The following is an 18,971-nucleotide window of genomic DNA, read 5'->3' as shown; positions in this document are numbered from 1 at the left end:
ATTTCACCCATTTTTGTTGAAATACGAGTTTAACACGTAAAATGTTTAAGCTTTAGTCATTTATTGTTGTATGATCATTCACTTAGAAAAACCTCGCCTTTCAACAAAAATGTTTGAAATTGCGCACATTTGTATGGCATCTTATTGGAAAAAGATTAGAATGCACTTACCCAACTCATCTCGAATATTGATTTCGGCTTAAGACGGGTTTACACGCGCACGCCCGATTTTTTTGAAATTTTTACCACAGGTAGGCCTCGTTGCCCTAATCACAAAAATATATATATCGTCTAGATGTAGTCCATACTTCCCGATAATTTTCGAAAATTTGAGAATGTATGTGTGAGTTTTCCAAGGCTGATGAAAATCAAAATAGTTTTGATTTCAAAATGAACCCCATCAGTCTGGATGAATTGTGTTTATTTTGAAATTGTCAATAAACAATTTTGAAAAAAGGCCCCCACTCATTTATCAGTCTGTGCCGTCAGTCCGATGAACCCTTTCTGTATGTGTGACTGACAAGTGTGTAGCACGAACCATCAGTCAAGTCTAAAAATCTTGAATTTCTCCTCCAAAAATGAATGAATTCTACGTTTTTTGTGTTCCAACACCAACATTATTTTCTGTTTTTAAAAAGTATTTATTGACAATTTGAAAATAAACACAATTCACCCAGACTGATAGGGGTTCATTTTGAAATCAAAACTATTTTGATTTTCATCAGTCTTGGAAAACTCACACATACATTCTTAAAATTTCAAAAATTTACACATACTACCATAAATGCTGGCAGTCAGACTGACTAATGAGTGGGGGCCTAAACAGAAAATAATGTTGGTGTGGGGACACAGAAAACGTAGAATTCATTCATTTTAGGAGGAGACATTCAAGATTTTTAGACTTGACTGACGGTTCGTGCTACACACTTGTCAGTCACACATACAGAAAGGGTTCATCGGACTGACGGCACAGACTGATAAATGAGTGGGGGCCTTTAGACTTGACTGATGGTTCGTGCTACACACTTGTCAGTCGCACATACAGAAAGGGTTCATCGGACTGACGGCACAGACTGATAAATGAGTGGGGGCCTTGTCAGGAGATACGACTTCATATATTGGCATAAGCATTGCGAGAGCTACCTATCGACAAAATTTTTGAGTCCAGCCATTACATTCTTCTTATGCCATCGGAGAGTTTTCACTTTACTCGAGTCAAGCCTTTCCAACCTTTTACTTTTTTTACAATTTTTTGAACTATTGGTCCTTATATACTGAATTGGCTTAAGTTGAATGTTTTCATTAAGCTCGGATCGGGACCAAATTTATTTCACAGGTAGGTCTCGTCACCCTGATCACAAATATATATAATACTAGCAAAATGCCCGCTACTTCGTATGCGGAAAGTATATGACAAACACTGAAAATTTGGTCGCACTAATACCAATTTTAATCAATATTTATTTTTATCTTAGTACTGTACGTACCCCGTTTTCGTTTTTCGTTTTTAAAAAAGATCAGCCGTATCTCACCCTTACACATTAACAGCGAGATCAACGTTGCACACCAATACACACCCTAACTCCAAAAAATAAAAATTCCAGCACTGTCCCTACACCCAAAAACAAATTGAGTACCATTAAGTAATTTTCGTATACTTATGGTACGTATTTCGACGACATATCTCAGCCATACACGGACATTAATACAGTAAATTCCATAATAATTACAGTAATTCCAAATCTCAAGATTCCAGCTGTATCCGTTCGTCCAATTCCAAATTGTACCAAACTTAGTATCAAGTCGAACTCTTCGTACCCATAAGAAAGATTTTCCAAAACTACCTCAATCCTTCACTTTAGTAGTAATCTTACTTCCAAATTTCAGGATTCAAACTCTATCCGTTAAACCAAATTAAAATTGTACTAAATTTAGAACAATTTAGAATTTTCGTACCAATTTTCAAAACTTCCTCAACGCAACAGGGCTACAATAATCATACTTTCAAATTGCAGGATTCCACCGCTATCCGTTCACCTACATACAAATTGTACTAAATTTAGTACCATTTAGTGCTTTTCGTAACCATAAGTTTGCTTTTTCAAAACAACCTGAATCCTACTCTTCGACTGTAATCGTAATTCCAGATTTCAGGATTCCAGCTCTATTAATTCACCCGAATCCAAATTGTATCAAATTTAGTACCATTTCTTTCCCAAACAAAAATTTCAGGATTCCAGCTCTACCCGTTCACCCAAATCCACATTGTACCATATTTAGTACCATTTAGTACTTCTCGTACGCACACGTACGACTTTTCAAAATTTCCTCAATACTTCATAATTCCAACACTATCCGTTTACTAAAATTCAAATTGTACCGAATTTAGTGCTTTCTGTACCCATAAGTACGAATTTCCAAAACTACCTCAATTCTACTGTCCGACAGTAATCTTAGTTCCAAATTTCAGAATTCCAGCTTTATCCGTTCATCCAAATCCAAATTGTACCAAATTTAGTACCATTTAGTACTTTTCGTACCCAAATGTACGAATTTCTAAAACTATCTCAATCCTACACCCCTACAGTAATCTTAATTCAAAAGTTTAGGATTCCAGCTCTATCCGTTCACCCAAATCCAAATTTAGTAATGCTCGTAATCATAAATACGAACTTCCAAAACCATTTCCTTATTTCAACGCCATTTCCCAACCTTGATACTTAAAATTCAGGATTCCAGTTCTATCCGTTCACCCAAATCCAAATTGTAATAAATTTAGTACCATTTAGTACTTTTCGTACACATAAATACGAATTTCCAAAATTTCCCCAATCCTATGATCCAACAGTAATCTCAATTTCAAATTTCAGGATTCCAGCTCTGTCCGTTCACTCGAATCCCTATTGTACCAAATTTAGTACTTTTCGAACACATAAGTACGAATTTCCAAAACCACCCTCATATCTCAGTCCTACACTTCACAGTAATCTTAATTCCAAATTTCAGGTTTCCAGCTACATACATACGTTCACCCAAATTGTACTAAATTTAGTACCATTTAGTACTTTTCGTACCCATAAGTACGAATTTTCAAAACTACCTCAATTCTACACCCCACCAGTAATCTCAATTCCAAATTTCGAGATTCCACCTATATCCGTTCACCCAAATCCCCATTGTCCCAAATTTAGTACCATTTAGTACTTTTCATTCACATAAGTAAGAATTTCCAAAACTTCCCCAGTCCTATACTCCAACAGTAATATCAATTCCAAATTTCAGGAATCCAGCTCTATCCGTTCACTCAAATCCAAATTGTACTAAATTTAGTACCAATTATTACTTTTCGTACACTCAAGTTTCCAAAAACCCTTTGGTGCATCTTTCTTAGGTTAGGTTAGGTTAAAGGACGCGCAGCTGTCGTGTTGGACAGCCACTCCACTCGGAGACCTTATGGTCCATTGTGTTCATCCTATAGTAAGGGTAGGAGAAAAGAAAAGAAATAATAGCATATCGAGTTTAGAAGTAAGAAAAAGGAATAATTAAGTAGTTTAGAAGATAGTTGAGAATGATTAAGTAAGTGCTACGGATTGAGAGATTATTTGTAAAGAGAGAGAGAGAGAGCGAGTAAGGAGGTTTGCCGTATTAAGATGCTGTAGTTTGTTCGTGTTGAAGCCACTTCAGACCCTTGGCGAGAAGAAGCAGTGTTGTCGGCTCGGCTTGGCAGAATGTTGTCAGAGATGATAGCGTATGTTCACCCATTGTTTGAATTCTCCTGGTCCTGAGCATTGGACAACGGCATAATAAGTGCTCAATCGTCTCTGTTTCTTCTTCGTCTTCGCATAATCTGCAGTAGTCCGTGGGGTCATCTCTATCCCATTTGCAGGTCATTGATCTTATCCTGCAGTGTCCCGTGATAACTCCAATCATTAGCTTTAGGTCGGGTTTTCTCATAGAGAGTAGGGAAGTGGTCTTCCGTTTGGAGAGGTTGGGCCAGATTGCCTTTGATACCTTGCAGCCAGGTTCGTTATTCCAAATCTGACCAGCCTTCTCCCTGTATGTTTGTTCTAGGAGCCGCATGAAGTGACACAAGGGTGGCCTGATTGAGTTATCGATTTCAATGTCGTTTGACTCAGATCCGCGACGTGCCAGTTCATCCGCCTTTTCATTTCCCTCGGGAATGCCCCGGGACCCAGCTACATACATACGTTCACCCAAATCCAAATTGTACTAAATTTAGTACCATTTAGTACTTTTCGTACCCATAAATACGAATTTTCAAAACTACCTCAATTCTACACCCCACCAGTAATCTCAATTCCAAATTTCGAGATTCCACCTATATCCGTTCACCCAAATCCCCATTGTCCCAAATTTAGTACCATTTAGTACTTTTCATTCACATAAGTAAGAATTTCCAAAACTTCCCCAGTCCTATACTCCAACAGTAATATCAATTCCAAATTTCAGGAATCCAGCTCTATCCGTTCACTCAAATCCAAATTGTACTAAATTTAGTACCAATTATTACTTTTCGTACACTCAAGTTTCCAAAAACCCTTTGGTGCATCTTTCTTAGGTTAGGTTAGGTTAAAGGACGCGCAGCTGTCGTGTTGGACAGCCACTCCACTCGGAGACCTTATGGTCCATTGTGTTCATCCTATAGTAAGGGTAGGAGAAAAGAAAAGAAATAATAGCATATCGAGTTTAGAAGTAAGAAAAAGGAATAATTAAGTAGTTTAGAAGATAGTTGAGAATGATTAAGTAAGTGCTACGGATTGAGAGATTATTTGTAAAGAGAGAGAGAGAGAGAGAGCGAGTAAGGAGGTTTGCCGTATTAAGATGCTGTAGTTTGTTCGTGTTGAAGCCACTTCAGACCCTTGGCGAGAAGAAGCAGTGTTGTCGGCTCGGCTTGGCAGAATGTTGTCAGAGATGATAGCGTATGTTCACCCATTGTTTGAATTCTCCTGGTCCTGAGCATTGGACAACGGCATAATAAGTGCTCAATCGTCTCTGTTTCTTCTTCGTCTTCGCATAATCTGCAGTAGTCCGTGGGGTCATCTCTATCCCATTTGCAGGTCATTGATCTTATCCTGCAGTGTCCCGTGATAACTCCAATCATTAGCTTTAGGTCGGGTTTTCTCATAGAGAGTAGGGAAGTGGTCTTCCGTTTGGAGAGGTTGGGCCAGATTGCCTTTGATACCTTGCAGCCAGGTTCGTTATTCCAAATCTGACCAGCCTTCTCCCTGTATGTTTGTTCTAGGAGCCGCTTGAAGTGACACAAGGGTGGCCTGATTGAGTTATCGATTTCAATGTCGTTTGACTCAGATCCGCGACGTGCCAGTTCATCCGCCTTTTCATTTCCCTCGGGAATGCCCCGGGACCCAGCACAAGGTAACGATTGATCGTAGGGCCTCCAAAGCTTTCCTGCAGTGCAAAACCGCAGCAGATTTGATTGAATGGGATCTAAGTGATTTTAGGGCCGCTTGGCTATCCACATAGATAGTCACCGGTCCGGTTTAGAGGTGGGCGCGAGTCGTGCCGTGAGTAGTGCGTGTTCGTGCCTCCTCGAAAAACGCCGTGTTTGTGCGTGTCGTGCCGGAATGCATTTTCGGCCGTGCGTGATCGTGTTTTTTTGTTCGACACGGTTTTGCACGACACGACTAAACACGATCTGCACTATGTGACACGATCGTGCTAAATTTTTGGTCTCCCTTTAGAAGTCGTGCAAGATACCTTACTAAACACGAACATCGAACAAGAAACCGACCAAAATATTCCTAAAATTATTTGCTTCGTTTTTGCAGTCTGGTACTTATTGCCGTTTTGTTATGGAGAGGCCAGAGTATGAGTGAAAAAAGATTATGTTTGTTTGCCATTTGTTTTGTTCATCAGAGAAGCAAATACAAAACCTACTATGAGGGTTAATAATTTTACCTTTTACCTTTGCTTTTGCTTCAAAACAAACAAAAAAAAAATTGAAAAACACACAAGAGTTTGGACGTGTTTCATTCGCACACATTGTTCTTTCGACATACAGAAACTGGCTGTAAGAGTATTTTGCTACAAAAGCATGAGTTGGATCGTATATCTGACTTAAAGTTTTCATTGCTAGAACTTCTATTGGGTTTTCATAAAATATTCTCGGAAAAGTACCCTACTATGAACATTTTTGCCCTTTGGTCTAAAAAACGTTTAAAAGTCTGATCAATTGAAAGATTTGAAAGCTAAAACTAAACAATCATTGCTTAAACGCTTTATACCAACAATGACACATCTTATAGGGGCGTTCTTACGAGTATTTCCGCCGTTTAACAGCTCATTTAGACTAGCCATGAATCCTCATCTGGATTTAATAAATCCAGTACAAATCTCATTGCATTTAGATATACCTTTTCGAGGATTTAAATTTCAATCAGCTTATTTTTGTTCATAGTACAATTACCAAGGTAGATGCATCAGCCCATCCGATCGAATTTGAAACGTCAGAAGAAGTTGTTGTAAATTGAACTCGTCTGAAAAAAAAACTTACGGCAAATTACAAATAGATTGTTTAATATTGAAAATGTTAGCTTATTATGATACTAATTCTAAAGAATTAAGAATTATTTGATCGTTTAAACATTTCAAATATTTGTCTTGATTATTTGGATGTAGTTTTTAGTTGACCTTTGATCTTTAAGTTTTTATTTCAATCTGTTGTTCGGCTCAAGGTCCTCATAATAAAACAAACATTTATTTTGTTTTATATTTATTTCCGATATTTCGATCGCCTTCGACGATCATCATCAGGGAGATTTGTCTTTAAGTAAAAGAACAACAAAAACAACATTTACTTATATGTAAATATAAACAAAAATATTTAACAAATATGTAATAATTACATTGTTACAAGTCAATAGATGACAACTTAAACCTTCTTTCTTCACAGGTGACTTCTAACTAAACTTTTTTGCCATATTTATGTTTTTCTATGACATTTCTATAAATTGCTGCACAGTGTTCTGTGTCTGTTTTAAAATTCATCCTTTTTTCCGTCGGTACATTAATGATGTGGAGCATTTCAAGCATATATCTCCTTTTGTAATTGCTTTCCTGTGTCAAAATCTGCACTTCCTTAAAATTAGGAGTGTGGCCTGTGGAAGTGCAGTGTGCTGTAAGTGCAGTTTTTTGATCTGGCGGTTTGTTTTTTACCTTTTGATCGGATTTGTGCGAACTAAGCCTGGTTTTTAATTTAGTTTTTGTAGTGCCAATGTATACCTTTTGGCATACATTGGACTCGTCTCCATTACATCCAATTTTGTAAACGACATTGGATTTGTCGTCATTAGCAATTCTTGATTTTGTCTTGCTGAAAAAGGCTTGGTTAGTGTTACAACTTTTTAATGCTAATTGGTATTTTTCCTTGTTATATAAATTAGACATGTAAAATCTCTCTGAAAATCCTGGAATATATGAAGATCTCTTATATATCTTCGGTTCTGGATCATGGCCATTAGGTTTTTTGGTTTTAGTTTGTTTTATTAAATCATTAATCGTTCTGACTGGAAAGTCATTCTTTTTTAATATTTCTCTGACTTTCTTTTCATTTTTTGCGTGGAAGATGCTGTCGCTAATATTGAAAACCCTATGTATAAAGTTTTTTGCTGTATTTATTTTTATTTGCCTGGGTTGCTTAGAATGAAAATTAACGATTCTTCCCGAGGCAGTGGGCTTTTGGTACCAGTCTAGTAAGATTGAATGACCTATTCTATGAATTATTGCATCAAGATAAGGAAGCTGGTTGTTTGATTCACACTCCATTGTGAATCTTAATTGGCTGTTGAACTCATTTAATACCTTTAAGGTATTGTCAATTTCATTTTTCTTCACAATACAAAATATGTCGTCTACATATTTGGTTAATATTCTTGGTTTGATTTTTATGTTTTGCATTGTTGTGTCAAGTAGATCTTCCATGACAATATCTGCAATTATAGGGGAGATAGGGGAGCCCATAGGCATCCCTTTTTGCTGTTCATATATTTTGTCATTATACACAAAATATCTGGAATCTTTGATGCATATTTTCAAAATTTCAATAAATATATCCATTGGGATTTTTGTATGTTCTTGGATGAGTGTCCACTTGTTTTTAATCGTGGTAATAGCTAAATTTACTGGCACACTGGGAAATAATGACACTACGTCAAAGGATATTAGTAATTCATCGTCGTCAATATTCTGTTGGTTGATTCTAGCTTTGAAGTCAACAGCATCCCTAATGTTGTATTTGGAATCTTTAGTTAGGGTTTTTAAAATTGTTGCCATGTATTTGGATAACTCATATGTAGGGGAATGAATACATGAACATATTGGACGCAATGGTGTGTCTTCCTTGTGTATTTTGGGAAGTCCATATATTCGAGGAGCAACCGACGTTTTGTTTATCAATTTATTCTTGAGAAATTCATCGATTAATTTCAGATCAAACAATCGCATAACCAACTTATTGTTCTTCTCCTGTAAACCAAAGGTTGGATCCTTCTTTAATCTTCTGTATGTACACCAATCCATGAGAATTTTATTCATTTTTAGATCATAGTCTGCTTTGGTCATAGCAACAGTTTTTCCGCCTTTATCAGCGTTTAGAATGAGTATGTCTTTATTATTTTTTATGAATTTAGTTGTTTGCCCCACTGTATCTAATATAAATTTATCTCTTTTACTCATCTTAGTATTCCGCATATGATCATTTATAAGAGTAACCAAATTAACTCTTGCATTTTCTTGTTTCTCTTTGCTCTCCAACGTCTGAATACAGTCCTCTCCCTCTGCTACAATATTGAACAAAGGAAACGTTTTATTTGTTGTGGGCAATGAAAACTTTGGCCCGAGAGATAGTAACCATTGCACATTGGTCGGTATGTCTGTGTCTGTTATGTTAACAAACCAATCTTTTGGTCTGTTCCAGTACCTGCAAGAAGCTACTAATTTTTACTACGATAACAATTTTTCCTTTATGTTATCGGAAAAAATAGTAGAAATTAGGAGATTCTTGCAGTTCTGGAACAGACCATTTGTTTTGGTGAATGTTGAGTTCAAAATGCTGTTGTTGTTTTAAAACGTGTAGTTTATTTCTGTGGGTTGCTTTATGTTTCTCAATCTCTCTTTTAAGAATGATACTCTCACTCTCCATGAATGCTGCTAAATCTTCTTCTTCTAATTGTTCGGTGAGTCGAGTTTTAGCATTGCTTAGTATTTTTGTTTTCTCTTGTAATTGCTTGTTTTTGCATTGTATTAGAAGTTTGAGAATTTTTGTATGAAAATTGTGTAAGTATGTGTCTAATGTTTTCCTAATAGTTGTTGGTATGAAATTGTTAGTTTTGAAGATTTTACATGTATTTTTCGTTGTGTTAGAAATAAAGTTTGGCGTTATACCTGCATCCCTACATTTCATGAGAAAAGTGGTTGTCGATTTTAGGCGTTCTGCTTGCCTGTTACTTCTAGTGTAAAGCTTAATATTGCTTTGGGTTTCCTTGTTATACCCTACACCACTATGTGGGGAGGGTATTATAAGTTGGTTTTGGCCAAAAAGTTTGTAACGCATCGAAATAGTGGTCGTAGACCCATACTTATATATACCAAAATGAATGTCTCGACGAGCTGAGTCGATCTGGCTATGTGTGTCCGTCCGTCAGTCCGTCAGTCCGTCCGTCTGTCCGTCTGTCCATCTAAACCTTGTAATCACGCTACAGGTCGCAATTTTGATCGGATCGTCACGAAATTTTGTATGTTGATGGGGGTCCCGGAGGGGAAGAAGCCTATTGATTTTGGTGATGGTCGGATAATATTTAGGGGTCGGAAAGGGCAAAAAACTTAGGTGGATAAAAAGACAACGTTTTTTTCCAAAGCGAATATCTCAGCTTCTATATGGGGTATACCAAAAGCAAAACCTGACAATTAAAGTATAAAATATCACCTTTCTAATGATGTAAAGTAGGTGCTCGTAGGTGATCAAACAACGAAGATATCACAATAGTAGCAAATAAAACACTAATTTTCATTTTTGCGATTTTAGTTATATTGACGAATATCACAGGTTTAGTTGTAAACTTTCCAAAAGCAAAGCCTGACTATGAAAGTAGAAGATCCCGTCTTAACAATGATGCAAACTAGGTCGGCGTAGGTAACCAAATGACGGAGATATCGCAATAGTCGGTAATACATCCCATTTTTCTATTTTTTGGAAATCACGCTACAGGTCGCAATTTTGATCGGATCGTCACGAAAATTTAAGGGTTAATGGGGGTCTCACAGATTAAGAAGCCTATATTTTGGTGATGGTCGGATAATATTTAGGGGTCGGATTGGGCAAACACTTATTTGGAGAAAAGTCAACATTTTATTTCAAAGCCAATATCTCTGTTTCTTTAAGAGGTATATCGAAAGCAAAACTAGGCAAGGAAACTACAAAATATCTCCTTCACAACGATGTAAAGTAGGTTGTCGTAGGTGGTCAAATAGCAGAGATATGGCAATAGTCGATAATGCATCCCATTTTCCGATTTTTTTGTAATCGCGCTACAGGTCGCAATTTTGATCGGATCGTCACGAAATTTTGGGGGCTAATGGGAGTCCCACCGAGGAAGAAGTCTACTGATTTTAATGATGGTCGGATAATATTCAGGGGTTGGAATGGGCAAAAACTTATTTGGAGAAAGGTCAACGTTTTATTTCAAAGCCAATATCTCTGTTTCTTTTAGAGGTATATCTAAAGAAAAACCTAGCAAGGAAAGTAGAAAATATCACCTTTACAACGATGTAAAGTAGTTTGTCGTAGGTGGCCAAATAGCAGAGATATGGCAATAGTCGAGAATGCATCCCATTTTCCGATTTTTTTGTAATCGCGCTACAGGTCGCAATTTTGATCGGATCGTTACGAAATTTTGGGAGCTAATGGGAGTCCTACAGAGGAAGAAGTCTACTGATTTTAATGATGGTCGGATAATATTCAGGGGTTGGAATGGGCAAAAACTTATTTAGAGAAAAGGTCTACGTTTTATTTCAAAGCCAATATCTCTGTTTTTTAAGAGGTATATCAAAAGCAAAGCCTGGCAAAGAAAGCAGAAAATATCACCTTTACAACGATGTAAAGTAGGTTGTCGTAGCTGCTCAAACAACAGAGATATCGCAATTGTCGGTAATGCATCCTATTTTCTGATTTGCTTGTAGTCACGCTACAGATCGCAATTTTAATCGGATCGTCACGAATTTTTTGGGAGTGGATGCGGGTCCCACAGAGGAAGAAGCCTATTTAGTTTGGTGATGGTCGGATAATATTCAGGAGTCGAAATAAGCGAAACGCTTATGTGGAGGAAAGTCAACGTTTTTTCTTATGCGAATATCACCGCTTCTGGTTGGAGTACTCCAAAAGGAATACCCGTCAATGGAAGAAGAAAAGATCTCGTTTATATTGATGCAAAGTATGTTGGCGTAAGTGAGCAAACCGAGATATTGCAAAATTCAGTAATAAACCCAATTTTTCCATTTTTTGTAATCACGCTACAAGTTGGAATTTTGATCGGATGGTGACGAAATTTTGGGGGTAGATTGGAGATCCACACAGGAAGAAGCGTATTGATTTTGGTGATAGTCGGATAATATTTAGGGGTCGGAATAAGGAAAAACTCATTTGGAGACAAATTCAAAGTTTTATTCTTTGTGAATATATCAGCTTCTAGTAGTGGTATTCCAACGGCAAAGCCTGTAAATGGAAGAAGAAAATATTACCTTTACATTGGTGTAAAGCAGGTTGGCGAAGGTGGTCAAACAAGGGAGATACCACAATAGTCGATAATGCATCGAATTCTTCCATTTTTTGCAATCAAGCTACAGGTCGTAATTTTGATCGGATGGTCACGAAATTTTGGTTGCTTATGGGGGTCCCAGAGAGTAAACGGCATATTATTTTTGGTGGTAGTCGGATTATATTCCCTAAAAGAAATGTTTAGCAGTGAAAAGCTTATGCACAGGGATAGTGGTGTAGGGTATCACATGGTCGGCCCCATCCCGACTATAGCCTTTGCTCACTTGTTATATGTTTGTTTTATATTTCTGTAAAGCTGCATGTTGAATTCTGGGTATACTCGGCGTGCCTTCCGTGTGTTAATTATTTGGATGTAGTTTTTAGTTGACCTTTGATCTTTAAGTTTTTATTTCAATCTGTTGTTCGGCTCAAGGTCCTCATAATAAAACAAACATTTATTTTGTTTTATATTTGTATTTATTTCCGATATTTCGATCGCCTTCGACGATCATCATCAGGGAGATTTGTCTTTAAGTAAAAGAACAACAAAAACAACATTTACTTATATGTAAATATAAACAAAAATATTTAACAAATATGTAATAATTACATTGTTACAAGTCAATAGATGACAACTTAAACCTTCTTTCTTCACAGGTGACTTCTAACTAAACTTTTTTGCCAAGACAAAATCAAGAATTGCTAATGACGACAAATCCAATGTCGTTTACAAAATTGGATGTAATGGAGACGAGTCCAATGTATGCCAAAAGGTATACATTGGCACTACAAAAACTAAATTAAAAACCAGGCTTAGTTCGCACAAATCCGATCAAAAGGTAAAAAACAAACCGCCAGATCAAAAAACTGCACTTACAGCACACTGCACTTCCACAGGCCACACTCCTAATTTTAAGGAAGTGCAGATTTTGACACAGGAAAGCAATTACAAAAGGAGATATATGCTTGAAATGCTCCACATCATTAATGTACCGACGGAAAAAAGGATGAATTTTAAAACAGACACAGAACACTGTGCAGCAATTTATAGAAATGTCATAGAAAAACATAAATATGGCAAAAAAGTTTAGTTAGAAGTCACCTGTGAAGAAAGAAGGTTTAAGTTGTCATCTATTGACTTGTAACAATGTAATTATTACATATTTGTTAAATATTTTTGTTTATATTTACATATAAGTAAATGTTGTTTTTGTTGTTCTTTTACTTAAAGACAAATCTCCCTGATGATGATCGTCGAAGGCGATCGAAATATCGGAAATAAATACAAATATAAAACAAAATAAATGTTTGTTTTATTATGAGGACCTTGAGCCGAACAACAGATTGAAATAAAAACTTAAAGATCAAAGGTCAACTAAAAACTACATCCAAATAATTAACACACGGAAGGCACGCCGAGTATACCCAGAATTCAACATGCAGCTTTACAGAAATATAAAACAAAAATATAACAAGGAAACCCAAAGCAATATTAAGCTTTACACTAGAAGTAACAGGCAAGCAGAACGCCTAAAATCGACAACCACTTTTCTCATGAAATGTAGGGATGCAGGTATTACGCCAAACTTTATTTCTAACACAACGAAAAATACATGTAAAATCTTCAAAACTAACAATTTCATACCAACAACTATTAGGAAAACATTAGACACATACTTACACAATTTTCATACAAAAATTCTCAAACTTCTAATACAATGCAAAAACAAGCAATTACAAGAGAAAACAAAAATACTAAGCAATGCTAAAACTCGACTCACCGAACAATTAGAAGAAGAAGATTTAGCAGCATTCATGGAGAGTGAGAGTATCATTCTTAAAAGAGAGATTGAGAAACATAAAGCAACCCACAGAAATAAACTATACGTTTTAAAACAACAACAGCATTTTGAACTCAACATTCACCAAAACAAAGATTGGTTTGTTAACATAACAGACACAGACATACCGACCAATGTGCAATGGTTACTATCTCTCGGGCCAAAGTTTTCATTGCCCACAACAAATAAAACGTTTCCTTTGTTCAATATTGTAGCAGAGGGAGAGGACTGTATTCAGACGTTGGAGAGCAAAGAGAAACAAGAAAATGCAAGAGTTAATTTGGTTACTCTTATAAATGATCATATGCGGAATACTAAGATGAGTAAAAGAGATAAATTTATATTAGATACAGTGGGTCAAACAACTAAATTCATAAAAAATAATAAAGACATACTCATTCTAAACGCTGATAAAGGCGGAAAAACTGTTGCTATGACCAAAGCAGACTATGATCTAAAAATGAATAAAATTCTCATGGATTGGTGTACATACAGAAGATTAAAGAAGGATCCAACCTTTGGTTTACAGGAGAAGAACAATAAGTTGGTTATGCGATTGTTTGATCTGAAATTAATCGATGAATTTCTCAAGAATAAATTGATAAACAAAACGTCGGTTGCTCCTCGAATATATGGACTTCCCAAAATACACAAGGAAGACACACCATTGCGTCCAATATGTTCATGTATTCATTCCCCTACATATGAGTTATCCAAATACATGGCAACAATTTTAAAAACCCTAACTAAAGATTCCAAATACAACATTAGGGATGCTGTTGACTTCAAAGCTAGAATCAACCAACAGAATATTGACGACGATGAATTACTAATATCCTTTGACGTAGTGTCATTATTTCCCAGTGTGCCAGTAAATTTAGCTATTACCACGATTAAAAACAAGTGGACACTCATCCAAGAACATACAAAAATCCCAATGGATTTATTTATTGAAATTTTGAAAATATGCATCAAAGATTCCAGATATTTTGTGTATAATGACAAAATATATGAACAGCAAAAAGGGATGCCTATGGGCTCCCCTATCTCCCCTATAATTGCAGATATTGTCATGGAAGATCTACTTGACACAACAATGCAAAACATAAAAATCAAACCAAGAATATTAACCAAATATGTAGACGACATATTTTGTATTGTGAAGAAAAATGAAATTGACAATACCTTAAAGGTATTAAATGAGTTCAACAGCCAATTAAGATTCACAATGGAGTGTGAATCAAACAACCAGCTTCCTTATCTTGATGCAATAATTCATAGAATAGGTCATTCAATCTTACTAGACTGGTACCAAAAGCCCACTGCCTCGGGAAGAATAGTTAATTTTCATTCTAAGCAACCCAGGCAAATAAAAATAAATACAGCAAAAAACTTTATACATAGGGTTTTCAATATTAGCGACAGCATCTTCCACGCAAAAAATGAAAAGAAAGTCAGAGAAATATTAAAAAAGAATGACTTTCCAGTCAGAACGATTAATGATTTAATAAAACAAACTAAAACCAAAAAACCTAATGGCCATGATCCAGAACCGAAGATATATAAGAGATCTTCATATATTCCAGGATTTTCAGAGAGATTTTACATGTCTAATTTATATAACAAGGAAAAATACCAATTAGCATTAAAAAGTTGTAACACTAACCAAGCCTTTTTCAGCAAGACAAAATCAAGAATTGCTAATGACGACAAATCCAATGTCGGAATTACAAAAGGAGATATATGCTTGAAATGCTCCACATCATTAATGTACCGACGGAAAAAAGGATGAATTTTAAAACAGACACAGAACACTGTGCAGCAATTTATAGAAATGTCATAGAAAAACATAAATATGGCAAAAAAGTTTAGTTAGAAGTCACCTGTGAAGAAAGAAGGTTTAAGTTGTCATCTATTGACTTGTAACAATGTAATTATTACATATTTGTTAAATATTTTTGTTTATATTTACATATAAGTAAATGTTGTTTTTGTTGTTCTTTTACTTAAAGACAAATCTCCCTGATGATGATCGTCGAAGGCGATCGAAATATCGGAAATAAATACAAATATAAAACAAAATAAATGTTTGTTTTATTATGAGGACCTTGAGCCGAACAACAGATTGAAATAAAAATTTGTCTTGATATCAAATCAAATTTTTTTTCGTATCGTTTACAAATTTTGACATTTTAAATTATTTTGTAACGGCAATTCACCGATGAATCTACCTTGTTTCTTGTCCCAGCTTGCAACTTTTTGTACTTTCTAGCAACATGTTGCAAAAAACAGAGTTGTATACGAGGATTTATTTGTGTGGGAAATCTGGTAGATTTTGACCGGATTTAGCAAATGAAACCTGATAATGCACTAAATCCGGCTAATGAATTCATATCTAAATGACCTATAAGAAGATGATTTTTTATTAGCTATTGTAAAAGCAATGTTACTTGATATACAAAGTGAGAACATATGATGAGCTGGAAATTACAATGCCACATTTACACTAATTATCAGAGTTTTTGGATCAAAATGGCAAAAATACGAAAATTGAAAAAGTTGATATAGAAATTGATACGTATTATCGAGTGCCGTATCTAGCCCGACTGATGTTTTAAACCAATGGAGGGCAAATTGCGAGAGACTCATGTATTTTGAGGCCGAGCATTTCCATCCAACAGTGTTTTAAACTTTTGGAAACAGCCTAATCTAAAATATTTAGAACAATTAGCCAGGAAATTTTTGGCTATACCCGTCAGCTCAGCAACGAGCGAGAGATTTTTTCCACATCTGGAAATATTCTCAACGAAAGGCGTACTAGACTTTTGAGTTCTAACTTGGACAAAATAATGGTTTTTAAATAAGAATAGAAAAATTAGAAGTACATATGAATATTTTTTAAAAACAAATAGTATTATGTCTTTGTGCATTAGTTTGTAACATGCAAAAGGAAAAGAGATAGACCCATAGTTCCTTCTAGGGATATATATAGAATCACTTTCTGAGTCGATTTACGCATGTCCGTCTGTCTGTCTGTCTGTCCGTCTGCCATGTATTTTTGTAAACGAAGTACAGGTCGCATTTATTGTCCGATTCGCATGAAAATTGGGGAAGATAGTTTTTTTGGCAAAAGGACGAATGCTATTTATTTTGGTAAAAATCGGTTCAGATTTGGATATAGCCCCCATATATATCTTCGCCCGATTTAAGTCATTTGATGCACGAAACGCGCTATATATGTACGATTTCAATAAAATTTGGAATGTTTACCGGGATTTGGCCTAGAAATAAGTGTGCTAAATTACATACCCAGCAAAATTTTATGGAAGTGGTTCCATGAGATGCCATGATTTCACTGGATCTTTTGCATTGGTTCAAATGAAGACGTGAAAGATCCGATCTTTTCATTAGCATTTAAACCCATGCAAAGGAAGCCATGAAAGATCCGATCTTTTCATCAGCATTTGAATCATATGTACAGATCACTACAAAAAAAAACAAGTCGATTTGTACATCCCTACATGTAGCGACATCAAAACAAAATATATAATATACATTTCTAAAAATTTTGTTATAAAATTACAAATTAAATTTAGACTGCCACAGCTGGGACAGCCAAAGGTCAAGTTTCTCCCTTAAATTTACAACCTGTCGCTTGCCAAACACATCGTTCCCGAAGTCTGGAAAATAGGCCAGTTACTGAAGCCCGAAAAGGATGCCAGCAAAGGTGAATCTTACAGGCCGATTTTGTCGCCCGTAGCAAGGACCCTTGTGGCTTTAGTTCTTCCACCATCAGAAATAACTTTCCAGTTGCCGATCAATAGCATAGGATCCATAAGCAGCGCAACAACTACGCTGAAGGCCATCTCCATATTAGCCGAAGACTCACTTAGAGCAAGCTGTGCGATAGAACAGTGATAGTGACACTTGATTTAGCAAAGCCCTTTGATATTGTCAAGCACCCTCCTTGTTTGATGTCATCGAGCAGACTACGCACCGTCCAAGTTTGAAACGTTGGATAATAAATTTTAAGTGTGGATGACAGTAGTGCGTAAAAATTAGGATCAAGAAGTCCAAGACCCGTAGAGTGGAGAAAACCTCTTCTGAATTCCAAACGCTGCAGACGGCATTGAGATCGTAACGTATGCGAATGATTGTACTATCTTGGCGTCAGGTGCCTTCCCTGACGACATATGTGAAAGACTGAGGTACTTTTTGTCTGATCTTACCATTTTTTTCCACGCGAGGAATATGCAAATACGGCCTCTCTGTTCACTACCTGGGCGGCCGAGTTGGGAACAATGGAGTTGAATATCATGGTCGATGATAGCAGAATTCAGACTACAGGCCCAGGCAGCCAGGGGGTCTTCATAAATAACTATAAGAGAAGTCTAACGTTACAAGAGAGAACCTCGATCAACCAGGTTTGAGTAGCATTCACACGAATGCAGTCGCAGATGCAGTAAACAGTTATCGTGTGAATGCGGTCCTTGGAGAACATCCACCATCTATCGCAGCTGAGAAGCGCCAGCTGTCAGGACAAACAAGAGTAGTTTTTAGGTCAATACGCTCGGGATGGTGCAACCGTCAAAATTGCTATAGGGCAAGTACTGATGACACCGTGGAAAACATCTGCCCAGCATACAGCACAGTCCCCACCACACACTGCTCCTTTTCAATTGCCCTACCAATCCTGCTAAGAAACTTAAGTTTGCAGCTTTGTTGTTACAAACCATATAAATAGCGAAATAGCCACATTCTTACGACTGATAGACCAAGAGTCAGATTAAGCAGAAAAATGAGAATACAAACATATTAACTACTTTTACAACAATGAGAACAAACTGCAAATATAGATATAAACTTTATGATGATAAATAAATTATAGTTATTTCATTAATTCCTTTGAATTAATAAAATAAAAAAAATTAAAATCATTTTTCAATACAGCATTTTCCATTTTCCGAACAGGACGTGAAAATTACATGCCAAAGGGTTGGTGAAAATGACATGCCAAAGATTAGTGAAAATGCTATTCTTGGGAATTGGTTAAGATGGCATGCCAAAGGATTGGTATAGATGCCATTCCAAAGAATTGTTGAAGATGTCATTCCATCGAGTTAGTAAAGATGACATGCTTAGGATCTGAAAATGAATTGCATCTTTTGGGGGTCACGCTCTTGTAAAAAGAATGAGTGAAGATGCTGAAAAAATGACATTCCATTTCACTTGCACCCATTCTTGAATAGCATCCTTGGCATCGAACATTTTGCTGGGTAGATATCGGTTCAGATTTGGATATACCTCCCATATATATTCTCGTCCGATTTTAGGTATTTGATG

General features: G+C 36.2%; 1 long non-coding RNA gene across 1 annotated transcript in view; it reads right to left on the bottom strand.

Moving 5' to 3' along the window:
• The window catches only part of LOC141396919 (uncharacterized), a 33,406-nt gene that overhangs the window by 500 nt on the left and 13,935 nt on the right, over positions 1–18,971 (bottom strand). Inside the window, exon 2 of the long non-coding RNA XR_012411270.1 lies at positions 171–265. This is a non-coding gene — a long non-coding RNA (uncharacterized lncRNA). The remainder of the gene's footprint in view (positions 1–170; positions 266–18,971) is intronic.

This window comes from Musca autumnalis, unplaced genomic scaffold, assembly GCF_047663935.1.
Source record: "Musca autumnalis isolate F117 unplaced genomic scaffold, ASM4766393v1 scaffold_3, whole genome shotgun sequence".
Lineage (NCBI taxonomy): Eukaryota > Metazoa > Arthropoda > Insecta > Diptera > Muscidae > Musca > Musca autumnalis.
The sequence above is the reverse complement of the archived record's forward strand: the minus strand, read 5'-3'. Positions and strand labels throughout refer to the sequence as shown.